The sequence below is a fragment of the Pundamilia nyererei genome, unplaced genomic scaffold (genome assembly GCF_000239375.1).
Source record: "Pundamilia nyererei isolate P.nyererei 1_Seehausen unplaced genomic scaffold, PunNye1.0 scaffold00001, whole genome shotgun sequence".
NCBI classification, from domain to species: Eukaryota; Metazoa; Chordata; class Actinopteri; order Cichliformes; family Cichlidae; genus Pundamilia; species Pundamilia nyererei.
This window is the reverse complement of record NW_005187402.1, coordinates 12,503,683-12,509,098: the sequence shown is the minus strand read 5'-3', so window position 1 is coordinate 12,509,098 and position 5,416 is coordinate 12,503,683. Positions and strand designations below refer to the sequence as shown.

The window sequence follows — 5,416 nt, the reverse complement described above, 5'->3', positions numbered from 1 at the left end:
TCAGACAGTAGTTCACGGTCCAGTTGTCCTGTGGTCACCAGAGAATAATAGTTTTTAATAGAAGGAACCAACTTAAAGGGGACACCCTGCTGGATGGAGCAGCGGACCTGCCCGTTATTCTCAGAGTCTTTGTCCTGCACGTTAATGATGCCCACCTCTGTACCAGGTGGCACATTCTCGTGAATGGGATTTGACAGTGACTTCAGGTATATATCTGGCGAGTTGTCATTATTATCAATAACATCTATTATAACTTTGGCATAAGATGTTAACCCTAAACCATCTTTAGCCTGCACTTTCATTTCAAAAGAACTTTTTTCTTCATAGTCAATCAAACCACACACTTTAATTTCTCCAGTTTTAGGATTAATAGAGAAAACTTTATGATCGTTGTCAGATATATGGCCGAAGTCATACGTTACATCTCCATTCACTCCTTCATCTGCATCTGTGGCACTGACTTTAATCACTGTTGTATCTAAAGGACAGTTTTCAGGCAGACTGGCTTTATAAACGGCCTGGCTGAACACTGGGGCGTTATCATTAGCATCCAGCACAGTGACGTGTATGACTACGGTACCTGATCTCTGAGGAGATCCACCGTCCAAAGCTGTGATGAGTAAATTAATCTCCTTTTGCTTTTCTCGATCGAGTTTATTTTCCAGTACAAGATCGACGTTGTTGTTGTCAACTGATAAAATGAAATGGTTGTTCTTTTGTAAGATGTACCTTTGCACAGCATTTTGACCTATATCTGCGTCATGGGCCTGCTCTATTGGAAATCGACTTCCCCTTTCTGCTAACTCGCTTATTTCCATTTCAATTAAATGATCTTTGAATTGTGGAGAGTTGTCATTTATGTCTTGAATATGAAGACTTACACGATGAAGCTCCAACGGATTTTCCAAAACTAGATCTGCTTTTAACACACAGGAAGGTTTCTTGCCACAAAGGTTCTCTCTGTCAATTCTGTCCATCGTAGTAAAATCCCCAGTACTAATGTTAATGTCGCAATACATTTTACGAAATCCTTCAAAATCAACACGGGCCTGTCGTGAAGAAAAACTTCCACGGTCAATACCGAGATCCTTAGCTATATTTCCAATAACGAAGTCGCGTTTCATCTCTTCGGCAAAAGAATAACTCAGATCCCCGCTTACGAGGCGCATCGTTACAATAAACGTAGCAAGGCAATAGATCGGGCCTGAAAATCCTTTGTCTCTCATCCTGAAATGAAACAACGTCTTCCGCTTGTTTATCTGGCTATTTAGAGCGAAACAACATATGTATCCCAAATCAGTCAGAAATCCAATAGTCCACACCAGTTTATACAGAACTATGTCCCAGGATTTAGCGTTTCTGATAAATGAAAAAAAAAACTGAATTCATGATGGGTGGAGTGCTGCATGTTCTTTTTCTTCCAGCCAACAGTGACACCATGTGTCTTTTTAACTTCACATCCGCGTTTGAATAAAACTTCAAGTCAAAAAAGAAAGAAAGAAAGAAAGAAAGAAAGAAAGAAAGAAAGAAAGAAAGAAAGAAAGAAAGAAATCGCATGAAGGTAGTGTTTACTCCTGTCGATACACTAAATTGGAATAGCGAATTATGTTCTCGGTATATTATAATGAAAATAAACTAAACAGTACATGAAATATCAGCAATTATAGCTACAGAATACAAATGACAAGGCTCAGAACCATGGACAGCGGCAGAGAAAATACTTAGACCGTCTTTATACAGAAAAGACAAATGCTACAACAGTCGCACACACACACAGTTAGAAAAAAGCAATTGAAATGGCAATTTCAATCATTTATTTCCGATTTATAGCAACTACGTTCATTAAAATATAGATAAGCAACAAATCAGAAGTAGACAGTCTTTTTGCGGAAAGTCGGTCCTTATACTAGAGTAGACATTATGATGCATCGATGTACAAGTGTCATCTTACTGCTGATGGACGTGACTATAATTAAACACATTACATGCATTTTTGTACATTGACTCACAGCTTTATAACATATGCTCAACACCGTTCGGGAGGTCACGAGATAAACCTGAGGTCGTGTAACTTAAAACGGAAACGCACGCACGCGGTCGGACATATATCTATATGTGAACTTGGTGTTATGTTTGACTTTTTAAATGCTGAAGTGATGACACCACTTTGAACACAAACAACATGAAGCGTTGAAAGGGAAATCTCTTAATGGCTAAACTCCAGCTATTCATAACCATGAAGACAAGACAGTACCTTTATGAAATCTGCAACAATACACTGCGTTGTACAAGCTTCATATGGTATTTCTTTATCTGAGACAAAAAGCAAACAAAGTACTACTTGTCCAAGTATGGAACGCCAGGACTGACATAATAAATTAATTATACCATTAAATAATTAATTAAATGTGGCAGTAATTAATTACAATTGGAAATAATTAATTAAATAAATATTTTTGACACATTTAATTAATTAAATAATTATTGCCACATTTAATTAATTATTTAATGGTATAATTAATTTATTATGTCAGTCCTGGCGTTCCATATCCAAGCAGCAAAGGAAATATCAAAGTAAAGTACAAGTCAGTCAACACTGCACTTCTTTGAATTTGAAACTGAACTTCTTTCTTAATGTCATCCATGAGTTGTGGACTACAACAGTCTCACCGGGAACACACGACACCTATTCATTTTTACAGAGTCAGTGCTGCAAATGTTAGTAGCTAACCAGTATTAATGAGCTCGCTGGCATTTGACAACCACCTAACAAATCCGTATGTTTGTTGGTTTTAAGTTTCATGTTAGTGTAGTGGGTTAGATTTTGTAGAATATGTTTTGTTCCTACATGGTGTCTGTGAACGCAGCGTGAACATTCAATGGTACCCTAGCGATCTAATCAGAGGTTAGCTATGAGGAGCAGCTGTGGCCTATTCACTGATTTAGCGTTTGGTACTCATTTCTCCCATATATGGTGACGATCACAGCCTGATCTTAACGTTGCAGATCAAATTCAGTCGAGTGGTTAGTAGGATCCTCGTATGAAGTCTGCAGTTTAGTTAATAATAGCGTGGACCAAGGATAACTGTTCTTTTCTCTTATTATAGGTACCCTGCTGCCATCTTGTTGAGTCTTGTTATTTCTCGTTGTTGTTTTCAGTGTCCTCTAGTGCCTTGTTTTGTTTTAACTTTGCTTTGTTTTATCATGTTTAATCTTGTCCTGTGCCGTTTGTGCCACACCGCACTTTGTTGGGGCCAAGCGTGGGTGCGCCTGATGCTGCATTTCTGTGGTATTTTAAAGGTTTTATATGTAGATGCATACACTCCTCTTCTGTTTATTTTTCACTGAGTAGTTCCCTATTTCTTGCTTGTTTTATCGGTTTATTTCACTATAGGTTTATTTCACTTTAGGTTTAGAGACGGACGCTTGCTGGGGGGCTAGGCACATTTGGTCAGGTTGCCTCTTATGCATGCGAGTGTAAACGCCGGGATACGATTATAAAGCGCCTTTAGTTGCAGTGACAACTGCAATGCGAGGTGACGAGTGAGTAACTGGTGGCAGTCCTTGGGCACTACTCCCTGTAGGTTGCCTCCCAAAGTGACCTGTATTTAACTATATTAATTGGCTTTTTGTTGAGCTGCTATTTTACTTGGAGCAACACAGTGAGTCTTGTAGTTTTAAGCCATGTCTGGTAGTGATGTTTTAGTTAAAAGTACAGTGGTATTGGAAGTCCTGCCACTAAAATTGCTGTTGTCTTTGTATCTCCACATTATTCAGATAATGCATTAAACAAACCTATTGACAATGACTTGCCACGCCTCTTCTTTGTCAATAACAAGCCCGTGTGTCTTTGTAACTGATAAAACCTTTGCACTGGTTAATGTGAAATTTCCTGGGGTGCAACTCCAACACCAGGTGGCGTTATCAGTTTAGTTACATTGTCAGTTTCCTTCTCTGGCGTCACAATGGGATAGAAATAAACATGTAGCGCTCACCATCCAATAGACTGTCAACACACCTTTGAGAACAACATTATAACATGCGGTAACACTAATGTATACCGAGGTACAATGTGGATGTACATGAGATGACAAAGAATTGAGCACAAGAAATGAGATTATCAATACTGACAGCAGGAAGTGATGAATATCTGACAGCTATTGTTTCGGTAGTTTAAAAAGTGATTTAGTCATTTTAATGCTACATTGATGATGATAATAATACCCATTAAACATAATTGTGATTTACGCACAGAACGTCCCTTCGACTGGTCACTTACTTCCCCGACTATCGCTACCGTGGGCGGCTAAACGTTTTAATTTGACGTCGGATGCACTTCCTGACGCAAGCCCGGGGTTTCCCCTCTGTGCCTCTTTAAAAAATAGGAGGGATCCGTTCCTTAAACAACGAATGCGTTAACCACTTCACCACAAAATTAACACGGGGACTTTCGAAATTACATGAACTAATAAGTAAATCTTGAGTATAGGACCTTTGTTCGTCTTTCATGTGAAAGATCATTAATAGTACTGGTGCCGCCATCAGTAAATCAGATGGTTTATGCGACAAAGTGTATCATCAATTTACTAATCATTACTTGTTAATTTAATGCCGTTGTTTATTTCGAGGTACTTTGCAGTGTTGTAAAAGCTGACCAGAAATCAGAGTGAAACTTGACTAGTCGTCAGAAGAGTCTAAAAAAATACACTGAAAGTTTCGGGTTGGAAATAAAAGGAAGTTGGTTACGTTCCAGTTTAATATTAATAGCTACGTTTCGCTATAAGCAACCCCCCAAGATTGACTTTGTTTGTAATATGATGAAAGGCGTTATTTTGAAAAAAAAATTAATTCATACACAAACACACAAAAAATGCAAGAAAGGGGAGGTACTATAGGAAAGACCCTGTAAATAACAAGAAGCCTCAGGTTCTACTTATCAAAGACAATACTATAAATGTAAAAACTTAAAGACACAAAACACTGCAATTTTGATAACCCGGTTATTTCAGAATCCTACCTCTATTGAAGTATCGAGATCTTCAAATGGATCAGCAAAGTCTGATGGACTTTTCTTCAGAGTCTGGTCAGCAGGCAGCGTGTTGTCATTGTATGATGTCACAAACTTAAAGTCACTGGTTCTAGAACCTGTGGTCAGGTATGCATCATAATTGTAAGTGCTGTGTAAAGTTCCTGTGCCATCAACATCTGCGTAATTAGGAGGGAGATAACCGCTGGGGATGGCAACTGCTCCGTCAAACAACAGTCTGGGCTTTCTCCTGCGACAAAACCTCAAACCCAGGATGATGATGATGAAAGTCAGAAAAAACGTGGACACAGACACCAGCGCGATGATCAGATAAGAGGTCAGTTTGGAATTGCTCTCATTATAAGACAGATCCTTCAGTTCTGGCACCTC

The 5,416-nt window shown here is 38.7% G+C and overlaps 1 pseudogene; it reads right to left on the bottom strand.

Moving 5' to 3' along the window:
- The window catches only part of LOC102205562 (protocadherin beta-15-like), a 7,499-nt pseudogene that overhangs the window by 721 nt on the left and 1,362 nt on the right, over positions 1-5,416 (bottom strand).